A 15,556-nucleotide genomic window follows, 5' to 3' on the forward strand; every position below is an offset into this window, starting at 1 on the left:
TTTCAGTCTGTCCATAAGGATGAAACATATAATACTGTTAGCACTTATGTGGATAAAGAGTGGTAGACAGAGTATATATTTAGTGCAGATCTGTTAAAGTGGGTTGCCAAACAATTTCAAGTATAGGATGGTACCATTATTTCCATGTGATAGAATGGCAGTGCATGCAGAGTGCTCTCCTCCAGCTCCTATTCTCAAAGAAAGAAAAACATTTAGAAATATGTGTGTACCACTAAAATACTGTAAATCCATGCAAATCAAGTTTCCCCCTCCTTTAATAAAGACTTATGGATTAAAGATTTATGAACCTAAACTAGAACCCTGAAATAACTGTAAACTTCTTGAACTACTGAAAGTAGTTCATAACCGGGTATTACAAAGTGCTAAATATTACCCTTTGCTAAGTCTCATGGCATTTTTAGCAGAAATTAAGATTTAATTTTTCATCTACTAGTGCACTATCAATATCCTAGACTATCAATATCTAGAGACTAGCAACATCGTTTAAATACTTGTAAGTAGTCAGCAAAAGATGAGATAGTAAACTATTGTTTTAGTTCACAAGGCACATTTGCCTTGAAAACCCAAAACTCTTTTCCAATGTTTTTATGTTAGCCTTTAGTAGGTGTGTCTGGTTTCACAGATAACATGTCACTTTCATTAAGCTCAATAAGACAAAAGTTACCAGAAGCTTTGTGATCCAATTGGTGTAAAGAAACTAATTTTTAAATATGGTACCAGGCTGTTAAACATCTTTTAGAAAATGTATAGTGAAGTATATTCTCAGACTCAACTCTTGGAGTTCATATTTTTGGATACAAACTATGACTATAACTCCAAATTGCTTATTTTTTCCATGCTGTATGACTCAGAAGTCAGTGAAAATATGAATAATACAGAATCCAAAGTGATACAGAACACAAAGTGCAAAATTTTGAATCAAGCAGACTGATTTTGCAGAATTTCTATTCAAAAGGGTAATTGCATTATAAAACATTTCTTCTTCAATTTGCAATATTCACAGTAACAGGTTAAAGAAATTGTATGCTTCCTGCTTCATGCCCATGCCCATGCTGTGAGAGGCACTTAACATTTCAGTAATATTTAACAACTGAACAATACTGTTCCTATTTTTGGGATAGGACATCTATTGGAACATTGCAGAAATACTGACAAAACATACACACCAAAATAATATATTTGGTATTTCATTCAGATGAAAAAATACAAGAGAGTCAGTATTACATGCACTGAGTAAAAAAAGAAATGCAGTTTCACATAGATGTCCCATCCAAAAGATAAGCTTGTTCAATGATTCTGTCAAGCATTTGCAATGGAACATAAAGTGAAGTAAAAATGTCAGTAATACACACTCATAGTGGCCCCCTTTCTTATCCACCCTAACAGCTAAAAACCCTCAGCAAGGCTTTTATCATCTGGTATCTCATTTATTAGAATAACCTTTCCCTGCCTAATCCATTTTTCACTGCTCATATCTTCCCAGAATGCTGTTGCAAAATTCATTTCCACTGTCAGTTTTACAGCCCTATATGAACTCTCCCTTCTCCAATATGTCCTGTATAAAGTAGGGCCTGTGTAATTTTACGTTTGACATTGATACCTGGGACAACAGTACTAGCAAATTGTATAAAATGTTCCATGAAACAAATTGCTGTCTGGTTAATTTTGATATTGTGATATAGCTCCTTCTAATCTTTTGCTGTTGGTTCATGTTTGCAATCCATACTTCATAAATTTAGAGACTTTAAATTTTGTCTTTTAAAAGCATAGCATTGCAATAACACAATGCAAAACAATTTTCATTACCTTTCCATGTTGCAGATTTCTGTATGAAATTTTGTAAGGTAATTAGCTTTATCAGCTTGCTTTCTAAGGGATTTTTTATAATTGACTACTTTTAAAAATTCCTATCACAAATAGTTATCTTTAAATATACATATTAAAAATATAATGCTATCTAAGGTTGTATGCCATGAATAAATCTTTACTCTTGTTTCAATACTTGTGCAATGTTTAATTTGAGCCTGAGTGAAAATATCTTTCTCCTCTGTCTCTTTATATGTAAAAGTGTGTGCCTATGTATTGAATTTATACTGTTTAACTCTATATTGCCCAAAGTACCCTGTAGTGTGCTTTTAAATTCTAGAGGTTGTTTTATGCTTGCAAGAGTTGGCAAGCGAATATACTGAATGTTTTGGCCTGAGCTACATTACGGGATTGAGGGCAGTAAGTTCTGTTCTGTCAGTGTTTCCGAAGAAACATTTCCTCCAGGAATTCTGTGACATCGCTGTACCAGTTTGTCCTGCCACCACATTCTTTCAGTTGTTCTATTTTGTGTATTAACTTACAATTTAACCTTTAGGACTTGTTTAATTATTTTATAGAGTTCTTCAAAATTCTGTGGATTAAGAGAAATTCAAGAAAAAGAGATGCTAAAATCCAACTATACATTTAAAGTCGAGGAATTCACTAGGTCATTTCACTGGTAATAATATTTCCATATTTACAAAATAGTAAGCAAATGCTATTCCATATTTCATTGAAATAGGTCGTCCTTCTTTGGAAATTTAATGCCAAAATATCTAAGCTTATTATCTCTACACTTTTGAAATCATCTGTCATCCTTTACTGTTTTAAGTCAAAATGCTCTGTTATTTACAGTGTTTTAATTCATACCCTCATGGCTGAAAAAAAAAAAAAATCTCAGTTTTCCTGTAATCCTTCCCAACTGTATTATGCATATTATATACCACCATAAGAATATAATGATGTCCAATTTCTGCTCCCAATAGCTAAATCCCTACACCTTATCCTGTGTTCCCACTCACCTACACAAAATGGCTTTCTAATTTAAAAAAGTGTTTGTTAAGCATTAGAAATGTCCATGTCTTTTTCTTTCATATAATGTTATTGTTTCTGGATTTTGTTACTGATTTTTAGCTGTGAAATACAGGAGTGAAAAATATCTGTTCTACCTAATAGCAAGCCCAATTTTGTAAAAACTAAGACAAGGACTTTGTACACTAAGGATTCCTGCCCAGGGCTCTCTCTAAATTACATTATGCTCACAGAAATTTGGTGTAATAGCTCATATTATCATTACTATTTTATGTAATGAAGACACAATTTTTAAGGCCTAAGAATAATTTGCAAAGGACTTTGGAGTCCTTGGATGGCTGATCCCGCTTTTTTGTGTTATGGTGCATGACACCAGAAATGTTAACACTCAGGAGCTGTTGCTGGAGGCAGTAAGAGATGGAAAATGCCCCCCCAAATGCTGAATGCCTTTCAAGGATGAAACCATGGCTCCATTTGAGATCTCTGTCTCTGTGCTGGCATCAGTTGCACCCTAGCATGCTGGCAACAAGGTGGGTGGCAATGAAGTTCCTCCAGTATTTTAATCCACAAGCAGCCTGTGAGTTTCACTTAGCCCACATCTTAATATTACGACTCTTACACCCCCCAAATAAACTCAGATAGGCCAAATTATACTTAAATAACATGACAGTGGTGGACTGGATCCTAATTACTGCAAAAATGGGCCTGGTGAAGGTTCCAGGGTCCATAACAAGTAATGAATTGGAATAATAAAATGCATAATTTAGTATTGCAATTATTTATTGACATAATAATTATATATAACCTGTAAATTGCATAAGGAAAAGTGACATGGGAAGTACCAACAGCTACAATGCTGAGGAAAATATTTTGGATTTCACTCAGCGGTTTAGCAGATTACAGGACAACATCTAAATTTATTATTTTAATTCTTTCAATGCTTTCTCATTAAAAACTCTGCAGTTTTCTTTGGTGTCTCTTGCTCTCACAAACACGGCTCATGGTTCCCCTAGTGCAAAGATGAGAGCTGATGGTCCTCTGACTGCACTCCACATGGAGAACTACCCGGCTGGCTTCTCTGAGAAGCTACCAGAAGTTTCCTCATGTCTGATGGAGCCATGGCACCTGGATTCGAGACGAATCCATTGCTGGCCAAGGCCGAACTGGGAATGAAACTGGCAGCACCTCTGGGATAACATATTTAAGAAAGAGGAGAAAAAATGGTGCAACTGCAGCAAGACAGAGAGATTCAGATTTGGGTTTATTTTTCCTTATCCTACTCTGGTTTGACTGGCAATAAATGAAACTAATTTCCCCAGTTTTGTTATCAGGCAGAAAATACTAGCGTTTCACAACTAGGTTTTGGGGGTATCCCTTGTCTGGAAAAGATAAAAGAGGAAAAAGCCCCTTCATCACTTGGAGGTTCTTTGCAGTTTCTGGAGCTTTGGGCTTGAAGGGATGTTGCTTTTCCAGCCATTGATTTCTGCAAATAATAGATGGGACTTCCAGAGTCTACAAAGTATCTGCTTTGCAGTGGGCCTTTTTTTAAGAACTGTACCCGCTTAGTTTGCTGTTGTGTGTGCAACAAGCTCACTGGAAAGGAAGTGAGATTTGCTTTTGTCTAATATTAGGCAGGAAAGCAGTAAAATGTGCTGTGTTTGGGAATAATTGGAACCTAAGTATTAAAACAAATTTTAAGGTTATTAATCTGAAAAAATAATTCTCTTAATGCTAGTCTCTTAGATGAATCCTATAGTGTTTTTAGAAGAAAATCTAACTTCTTCAAAGGAGCTGGCAGAAAGAAATAGGAATTCTGTATTAAATGTTTCCTAAGGAATTACTGGTATTGTGTCCATGTGTGTGTATGTGTGTGTCCCCATCAACTCCCCTTAAAAATATCCTATTTCTCCAAGTTTCAAGGAATGAGTGCTGAGGTGAGAGACCAATTTAGTGGCCCAAAGGAGAGAAAACTTGCAACATTATTAGGCAGCAGACAATTTAAAAAGGGAGCAGGATGAATGCCTCCACTTAGAGAGAAAGCTTCAGAATTGATTCTTCACCACATGATTTGCATCATCTCAGAGCGGGAGGAGACCCAGCTGCAAGAGTTCTTCTAGTTCTCCAGTTCAGGTAATGTGGTATCATCTCTTTGATGAAGTCAGGACCCTGTGCATGCTCATCTAGAGGCACTTTACAGAACAGCACAGAGAACACAGAGAGCCTCCTCTGCACTTGCTTTCCCCTGTCCAGGGAACTGCCAAGGCATGCCCTGATGGGAAGGTCCTCAAAGCAAACTTGCCACCAAAGAAGTAGAAGAGGCAAAGGTAGCACAACGGTTTTTTATCCCCGTTGGGTTCCTTGGGGTTCTATATGGAATGCTGGGCTCTGCCCCAGCAACCGTTGTCCCCTGCTCCTGCAGCCGTTGGTGGATCACTGGTGGAGCAACAGCTACAGGATCTGGTCCTGCACTGTCTCTAAACAGCCAGCTCCTAGCCTCAGCCACAGATTTGGCTTCTGGGTCAACATTCTCACCTCCTCCTGTGCTCCTAGAATTGCTTCAGGGTTGTCAAAGGTAAGAAAACCCTCATTTGCCTTTAAACCGGTATCAGAACTGCAGGGGAGTCCATTTGGCTGTCCCACCGGACCACAACAAACACGGTCTGTGGTTGCTTTCCCCAGAAGAGGTTGTAGATTAAAGTGGTGTCCACCTTCTGTAGGGAATAATAATGCCTCCATATGAAATGTGGACATTTCAATAGAGGAGGTAGGGAGATGTCAAGGTCAGATCCTTGTGCACTCATGACCTGATTACCAGTTCTTGGTACCTCTTTAAGTACCACATTGTGGTTACCCCAAAACAATCCTGTCATTACTGAGGAGTTCAGAAGTTGTGTCAGCAAATACCATTAAGCCCTGATTCTGCCCACAGCTTCTCCAAAGCTTTAAAAACCAGAATTATGTGACTTCTCCTCTGCAATTCCTATTGTGCATGGGATGCAACCACTTTACTGGGCTTGCCCTCCAATATTAGTTTTTACCCCCAAAAATGTTCTGGTTTTAGTGATTATTATATTTGTGTATTTATATAAAATTTAAATTTGTATTTATATTTGTATATAAATTATAGATATGTTCTATTTTAATATATGTATTTACAGTTTTTATTTTCCCCATATATTGAATATCTCTTCTAGATATATATTTGTATAAATTTCTCTATGTTTTTCAATCCCTATGGGGCTGGTTCTCCCCCATGGTCAGGGGAAGCTGTGAAATCCCATCCTGAATGGTCCCTCTCAGGAACAGAATCGCAGAATCTTCTGAGTTGGAAGGGACCCACAAGGATCATTGAGTCACCCCCCAAAATGACACCATGTGCCATAGAATATTGTCTAAATGCTTCTTAAGCACTGTCAGGCTTGGTGACTTCCCTGAGGAGCCTGTTCCAGTGCCCAACCACCCTCTGGTGAAGAACCTTTTTCTAACATCCAGCCTAAACCTCCCCTGACTCAGCTTCTCACCATTCCTTCAGTCCTGTTACTAGTCACTAGACAGAAGAGGTCAGTGCCTGCCCCTCCGATTCCCCTCGTGAGGAAGCTGCAGGCTGCTATGAGGTCTATCCTCAGAAGTTCCAAGTGAAAAATTTAGCAATTACACCAAAGTAAGGGGAATTCAGAGAGAATAGCTAGTGGTTTGCAACAATGAGGATGAAAAGGAAGCCTACAGGGCAGTATGGGCAGAATGATTTTTACCCAGAGCATTGTTTTGATCTCTTTCAGGTGGAAATGAGAGGGAAAACAAAGAGGAAAGCAAAAGTCTACATTAAGCCGTGAGTTCTAGCATAGTGATTAAAGCCCAGCAAATCTGGGGAATGGCAAGGAGGGAACTGCTATTTCGCAGTCAGAGGGGGACTGGTTCAAGCCCATGGATCCATAGGATGTTCTCTTCACCACTTGCCTTTCTCACCTCCACTTCCTTCTTCCTTTAGACACATCAATGTTGGCAGTGACTTTCAGGCTGAGCTCCCTGAGCTGCAGGCCAGACCCCCAGCTGAGGATGAAGAACATGAATCCCTGGTCTGGAAGCCTTGGGAGGACACTGACTCTGACATGGAAACACATGACAAAGGTATCTGCACGCTTTTCTTCCATCCCTGAGACACTCGGGTTTGGTAAAAAAGACTGCATGCTCCACTGCTCTCCTTGTCTCTCCTATCTTCCCACACAGTAGTGTTAGAGGCAAGGAGATTGCTCACTTTTAGTAAACCAGCAGAAAGAACAACTTTTTTGCTCTCCAAAAGGCTCAAGGGCATTTGTCACTGGCCAACAACTCTGAAAGAGGGGAGATTTACCCCCACTTACCATTACCAAATCTGCTTTGAAGAGAGTGACAGCACTCCCTTGGGACACCACAGCCTTTCTTCCTGGCCTTTTCATGTTCTTCAGTCTGTCTTCAGCTTTTCCGCTTTCCTTCTCCTTTGTAACACAACTTTTCCCCTTTCTTTGCCCAAATCTGACTTTCTCTGGGTTTTTATTGTGCTTGCAGTGAGAGATCTGCTTGACATGGCCATCTCCAGTGGCATTCCTGAAGCACCAGCTAAGCTGGAGCTTGCCCTACACTGCCTGCATGAGGCCCAGGGCAATGTTCTGGTAAGAAGCAGATATTTGGATGGAATGAATAGGGGAATTAATAGACAAGGAATTAATAAGGACTGGGGACTGGGACAGCCTTTGCTGCTCTTTTGGTGTGGATTGAAAAATTTCCAAAAGCCTCAGTGGGCTGAGGTGATCCTGGATGTAAGATGAGCAAAATCATTGGGTTGGTGAGCAAAATCATGATATTGAAGAGTGGAATTGAAGGGCTAAGGAGCAAAATGAGGGACTGAGGAGCAAAATCACAACGTTTTACCAGTATAATCAAAATCTTCCTCCAGCAGACTGAATCACTGAAGTGGCAAATTAGCTGAAGGAGTGCATTTACCTTTTTGGTTCCTTGTGGTTGGGACACTAAAGTCATCTTCTCCTTGATCCTGCAGGAGGCTCTGGAGATGTTCCAGTCTGGGGGGCCTCAGACATCGCAAGGCCATCCATTGGCTGATTATCATTATGCAGGTAACTGAAGTAGAGCTTGTTCCTTTGCTGACAGATACTGCTTTCCTCTTAACTGCCATGTCAAGCATTTATTTTTAAAAAAGTAACATGAGAACAAGGTCTCATGTTCTTTGGGGGTGGGGAAAGCAGCAGCATCTACCCCTTAAGTTTTAATTGTTTTCTGTGCTTTTTTCCCTGGGGAATGCCTGTTCTTATCTTCACTGCTTTCCAAAGGAGAGATAATTGATAATTGAATAATGAATGGTGCTGATTTCTCTTCAGCTGCAAGTGATCTGTTTTACCAGAGGGATCTATTTCAAATTGGTAGAGTGATTGATTTACCAGTTGCTTTTTTTTTTTGCCAGGCTCTGATACATGGACACCTACTGAGAAGGAGTCATTTCAAACAGCTTTTCACAGCTATGGGAAGAATTTTCATCTCATCCAGAAGAAGGTAAAGCCAATGGATGTTATTTGCCCTAATGGAATGGAATGTTGATTATTTCTTATACCAAATACCAGAATTCAGTATCTCTCTTCTCATATACCAGAATTATTAAAATAATAACAAAATGGTACACTGACTGCCTGTATGAAAGGCCCTTCCAGCCTTTTCTTCCAAGTTTTTTTTGGAACAGGGGGGTTTATTTTCTGTCAGATCTCTCCTGTATGTGTGCTGGCACTTCCACGGCACATTGCAGTGGGATAACCAGAGAGAATGGGGAAAACAGAAATCATGCTAGGTGGATCTGCGGTTGATCTGTGCCCTAAATGTTTTGCTACATAACATAATACATGTTTAACTACATTGCATAATACCTACTTTACTCCCTATTTATTTAATTTTACTTCCTATTCCTTTTGCTCCAATTTTTTACTTTCTATTTTACTCCATACTCTAATTTTTCTCCAATGCACAGTACAAGATTGCCATTTTAGATTTCTTCTGTTGTCTCACAACAGGTTCAAAGTAAGACTGTGGCACAGTGTGTGGAGTACTACTACTCCTGGAAAAAAGAACGTAGAAATCCTCCCCCTCCTGCTCAGGTGAGTGGGAAAAAAATCAAGAAATGCAAGGAGGGTCAAGAGCTGGAAAAGGGGAGAAAACCTGATGGGAGGGCTTGTGAGATGCTGCTCTGCCAGGAACACATTGCCCTGTGCACTGGGAAAGGCAGAGCAGATGTTGCCCAGGGCTTTACTGCATTGCTACTTTGAAATACTAAATTCTGTAGAATAACTTTGACCCAACAAAGCCATGCCAACACCAAAAGGGGCTTTGACTCCTTACAGACCTTTTTCTGAAGTGCTGGCACCCTCACTGATTTCAATCAGATCCTTAATTCCTCACTACTTCCTAACATAAGTAATCCTGCTTGTGTTAAACTAGAGGCTGAAGATTTTTAGGGATCTTTCCTAGCATCCCAGCACACTCCCTAAAAGGAGTTGCTGGTGCCACGGCTATGGTGAAACTTTTCTTGCCAACGAACAGGAATTTGATTCACAGAAACAGAGATTATTTTGGGTCATAGAAACTGGGTAACTGTGTATCTTCAGTAACTTGACTGAATTTTTAACCTGTTCCCTAGACATCTGTGGAGGAAAAAAATATATAAGTAGATAGTAGATAGAGAGATATAAATGATAAATGTAGAAGTAGCTATATAGATAATTATGTATTTATCCCACCACTTTGGGCAGTAGAAATGAGGTGTTTTTACTTCCAAGTGCTGTTGTGTGCTCCCCATCCTTGCAGCCCAATCAAGGCATTTTCTCAGCTCTTTAGGGTTTGGAGGAGTTTGCTTGGGCTGATATATTTTTGTACTGGACACTCCAATTTCCAGCTTTCTGAAAAGAAGGAAAAATTCATAAAGACTCTTTGATTTTCAGACTGTGGGCAGACCAAAGCAGACCAGAAACCCTCCCAAGAAGGAGAATGTGGAGACAGAGAAGAGAGGCCGAAGAAGGCCCCGCAGCACTGTGTGTCCATGCTGCCAATCGCCACAGCCAACCCGGTCAGCAGGAGGCCCATTTCCGTGTAGGACATGCGAACGGTGAGAAACTTATTCTTCCTTCTGCTAAAAACCTGCTGCTTTAGACTAAAAGAGACTGAACTTTTCTAAGGCAGTTGGAGGATCACCTCTCACAGCTGTAATGTCTTCGACATTACAACTCACTTTAACCCCAAACACCTTATTTAAACCTCAGCATTCAGAACGAACCCTTGTCATGTCCTAACAAGACAGAGTTCATAGAAGTAGGAACACCAAAACTTGGTTTAATGGAATTAATCAGATTAAAAATATGTACAGGAAAGAAAAAGAAATTTAAGAGTTGAAATAACAAAGCTCAGTTTCATGGTGCTTATCAAATTAAGAATATGTCAAATCCCAAAAAGATGGAAATTCTTGAAAATGGAAATCTTGAAGCTTGGTTTAATAGAATTAAAATTAAAAAATTGAATTGTTTATTGAATTAAAAATGAAGGAATTTAAAATACTGCTTTGTTTCCTCACTTCCAGGGTGTTTGAAACAATGAAGGAAAGGAACAGACATGAGAGAAGCCATCGTCCACAGAAAGAAGATGAGCCTCTCCCCAAGAAGAAAAGAGCAAATTAGGGGTTGTGTGGGGCTAGCAAGAGTTTGATGTAAATAGGAGTTGATGTAATAGGAGTTTGATATAAATAGGAGTTGATTGGGTTTTAAGGTTTTAGTGGTGAGGCTTATTTCCTGTTTAGTTTATTAGAAAGATATTTTGATTAGTAAATGTAAGAGGTTATTTCCTGTTTAGCTTATTAGAAAGATATTTTGATAAGTAGGTTTGGTGTTGATAAGTAAGAGGTTTGGTGTTACATTCTATATTTTGTCTTTTTGCATTTATTAAGTCATTAAACCAAAGTTCATTCCATTTAGTCTTTTTGTCTTTATGAAAACATTATCCAAAGTTTGTTATGCTTGTTTGCTGTAGCGAACACAGCATTTGCCTTGAAAAAAAGAACCTGGGCATTCTTCCTCAGGCCCAGCGTCTCAGCGGGCGGGGCACTGCAAAGTGGGGTCCTCATTGCTGCCACTGAAATAATGGTGGGATTTTATTCTTTGATTCGTAGAAATCTCAAGTAGGAATAAAAAGGGAGACTTTGATTAATTCAATGAATTGGATCGAAATTTGCAGTCTCATCTCATTGTACTTGGAGGGATAAAATGCTTTTTTTGGGGTTGTTTTTGTTGCCAAGCCACAAGATTTTCATGGCTATATTTTATTTCAGTAAATGGATGGACTTGACCACCTTCAAGGTCTTTTCCAACCTGATTCTATAAAATTAATACCCACATTCCTACAAATAAATCAGTAGATCAGTTTCATTTTCTCTTCAATTAAAAGACTAACCTCTAGCTCTGAGCCTCAATAAACCTCCTTACCTAATACAGAGGGGTGCAAACACTATCCTCTAGCTTCTCATAGCTTGTATTTGCACCAAAAAAAGCGCTAAAGTCACTTTTTTATCTAGCCCGGTGTATAGGGGGTGTGTGGCAAAGTTTCGGTAGTGGAGGGTGGGGGAATGGAGTGGAGGATGAGGGAGGGGGAACTACTAGTCTGGCTCTGACAGGCTTCCAGGAGCTTCCTGGTGTCCGATGGAGCCAATGCAGGTGGGTCCTGCAGAACCAATAAAGTATTTGCTTTGCAGTGGGTGTTTTTTAGGAACTGTTCCCACTTAACTTGCTGTTGTATGTGCAACAAGCTCACTGGGAAGGAAGCGAGATTTGCTTTTGTCTAATATTAGGCAGGAAAGCACTAAAACCTGCAGGGTTTTGGCATATTTGGGACCTAAATATTAAAACAAATTTTAAGGCTGTTTTTGTGAAAAGGTAGTTCTTGTAGTGTTAGTCTCTTAGATGAATCCCATAGTGTTTTTAGAGGAACATCTAGCTTCTTCAAAGGAGCTGCCAGAAAGACTTAGGAATTATGCATTAGATGTTTAAATGTGTATGATTGCTTTAGAGCAATTGACTTTCCCATAAATTTCTATTCTCCATGTTTTTAAGGGTTTGGGTGGATCAGGTATTGTTTTGATTCAAGTTCTATTATCAAGATTAGTATTACTGTGATCTACTCTTTATACTAATATGTAACTTCTCTCTGCTCCAAACAAGAGCTTGCCCTAAAACCCATTTAGATTTAAATAATAGCAAGAGAAGAGTTTTAATGTCTTTTCTTAAATATTCTTTATACCTTCCAGGTAGCAATTTTATTACATTTTAAGGCTTTTCTGTTGCAACCATGAGAGACAGTTGAGATTAATTTAATTCCTATTAAATCCTAATATCTGTTGCTTCATAACTCTTGCTGTTTTCATATCAATTCTTCAACTAAATAATTGTTTAAATAAAAAATATTCTATATTAGTTATTTACTTAGAACAACAAAAATACAAATCAGGTGGCTCAACACACAAAATGACAAATGAAGCAATGAAAGCCATAGCATCCAATAGTAATTATAATAAATGTCTTAGCTAAAAATTTGTAAAGTGAGTATGTCATCACTCATTTTGACTTGCCTGTCTTATTTAGATGGAGATGTCTCACAGCTTGGCTGTAATTTAGCTTTAATAACATCCCTGTTAAATAGATGCCTGTTGAACAGACAAGCATTACTTAAATAATGACACTTCAGTAGTGAATTAACTTTCTCCTTTGCAATTAAGTAGCTGTCCATCACATTCATCAGCTTACGAAATCATCTTTCAGTATCTTCATTTTTAAGTATTAGCTGCCCACAGTAACTCCTTTCCAGGACTAGGTTTGAGTCCTTTACATATTGATGGTACTGAAGAGGAGAGGATAATGATAACTACTCAAAAATCTCAGGATATATGACTTTTAACACTAGAAAGAACAAAGGTATTTACTTGGCTGACACAGTAATAAATGCTAGGTTATTATAATGGTGACTTGTATATAGAACTGCTTTACTCAAATTGCATACACATCTACAGGCTCCATATTCTGCCCCAGATTTGTTAGATTCAGATCAATTTATTTTACAGTGTTTGTTTTGGGATTGAGAACATGGAGAATAGGACAAAAAGTGTATGATGCTTTCTTCTTATCTTCTATGTCACTAACAGTAAATGTCTGTTTTCTAAAACCTAAAAATCACAGAATCACAGTTGTCAAAGGTCATTTATAATCATGACTTCAGTGACTTAGATTTCCCATTTAAAGTGGGCCATCTGGTGAATCCAGTTTTGAGTCAAGTAAGTGGAATTTAAACCAAACAACTGGAGTCTGTTGAAGAAAATAAGCATATAGTCCTCATCTGTAAATGTATTGGCTTTTTTTTTTTTTTTTTTTGTCCCAGTAACTAGCCGCTTTAATTTTTATGGATAGATAGCTTATTTTGTATTTTATGGCTTTAATTTCAATTCATCGCTATTGTGCTTACCTTGAGTGACTTCATTCTTTGTTAAGTTTTATTTTCCCCTGATGAGATATAAGCACATCCTAACAAAGTCACCTTTCATCTCTCTTTTTGTTAGCCCAGTAAAATAGAACTGATAACGTTCTAAGTTTCTGTAAGGCTTTCTGTTTTTTTCAAGTTATTCAAAAGTTGTTTTCAGTCTCTTTCATATCCTTTCTTGTTCACAGAATTCCATAAGATAGTTAAAGTTGGATGAGGCCACTGGTGGTTATCTAGTCCAATACCCTTGCTCAAGCAGGGTCCCCTAGACCAACAGTACTCAGGAATGTGCAGACAGCTTTTGAATATCTCTGGGGAAGGCATCTTCACAACCTCTCTGGGCAACCTGTTGTAGTGCAGGGTCACCCGCACAGTAAAGAAATTCTTCTTCAACTTCCTGTGTTCCAGTTTCTGCCCATTGTCTCTTGTCCCACTCAGGGACTCAGCATCACTGAGAAGAGCCTGGCTGTACAAAAAATATCCTCTTAACACCCTCCCTTCAGATACCTGTATATACTGAGGAGTCCCCTCTCAGTCATTTCCTCTCAAGGCTGAACAGGCCCAGTTCCCTCAGTCTTTCTCAAAAAGAGGTGCTCCAGTCCCCTCATCACCTTCACAGCCCTCTGCTGGACCCACTCCAGGAGCTCCACGTATCTTTTATTCTGAGGAGCCCAGAACTGGACACAGCACTCTAGGTGAAGCCTCACCTGCGCTGAGTAGAGGGACAGGATCAGCTCCCTCAACCTGCCAGTAATGCTAAGCTATTACTAATGCTTAAGATAATTAATTAATTTAAAAAATATAATATTTTTATACTGATAGCAGACCTGAAAATTATAGTCCTATATTTACTACTACTTCTTTTACTACTTTCTTGAAATGCAGCCTAGGAGTCTATAGAAATGATAAATTTCAATCCAGTTATGTAACAAACTACTTGACTTTTATTTTTTTTTTTCCCCTTCGTCATGGAATTAAAATGCTTTCCAGTATATTTGCCTGACTTTCTTCCTCTTGTTTTCAAGGGTTCTCAAATGTACAGTGACTACATATCCATGACAAATGGTCAAATAATACATACTGTGAGAGGAAATTTGACTTACATCTCCAAAACCTTGCCTGGTTTTTGATTTCTTCTAGGACAGGATTCATTTCACTAAATGAACCTGTCTTACCTGTATTTCTCAACATCTGATCTATTTATCAAATACACCATTTATACTTAACAGTAAGCAACAGAAATAGAATTAGAAACAGAAATAATAGAAATAGTGTGTGATACAACCGACCAACCATAGATATTTATTTTAGAACAAAATTCTTTGGTCTCCAGTAATAAATCCTATTCCTCATGGTTCTGTTCCATCTTGCATCATTGATACCTTTGCTTTCTCTGCCATTCTAACAAGAAATACTGGGTTCTTCTACAACAGTTTGTGAATCTTCCAGGATAGCAATGGAAGTCTGCAAATATACCTTAATTTTAAAAATTATGCCTCTCTTCAATTTTTATGTCCTTTTGCTGGTGGTAAGGTCTGTTTCACAGTCAATAGAACCAAAATTACAGCTGTCTCAGGTATAGCTTTTCTTTTTAATATTTGTTATTTGGTAGGTGTCTGGTTTGCTGCAAAACTGTTTCCAAAAGCATAATCATTTGGCACACACTTTTGTGCCTTGAGCACCTTTCTGGATTTCAAATTAGTTAGTATATTTCTAACAGTTTAGCCAGGCTTTGGAAAGATTATCTGTTTGTTAGTTCCTTGCTATTCAAATACAAATATGAAAATTATTCATATAGTCATATATAGTTCATATAAATCAATCAATGAAACTTTTTTTTTTTTTCTGAACCATACAGTGCCTACTGTTTTCAAGATTTGCAATAGGGAGATACTAAGTTAAGATGGTAGGAGTAGCAATATTCTTCTCATTAAATAGAGATAGATTTTTCCAAAGCTAGCTTTTGTTCATAAAGAGGTTAGTTATTATATGCATTTATATGAAGCAAATTACTACGCATCTCTGATAATTTTAAGATAAATGCAAGCAAGAAACAAGGAAACAATTAACTAGGCAATCTGCAAAATATAATTATTAACAATTAAGTAAGAAGAGCAAAATATTCTCTATTTCAGATTTTAGGCAACAG

Source organism: Myiozetetes cayanensis, unplaced genomic scaffold (assembly GCF_022539395.1).
Source record: "Myiozetetes cayanensis isolate MyiCay16 unplaced genomic scaffold, myiCay2020 scf4, whole genome shotgun sequence".
Classification (NCBI taxonomy): Eukaryota; Metazoa; Chordata; class Aves; order Passeriformes; family Tyrannidae; genus Myiozetetes; species Myiozetetes cayanensis.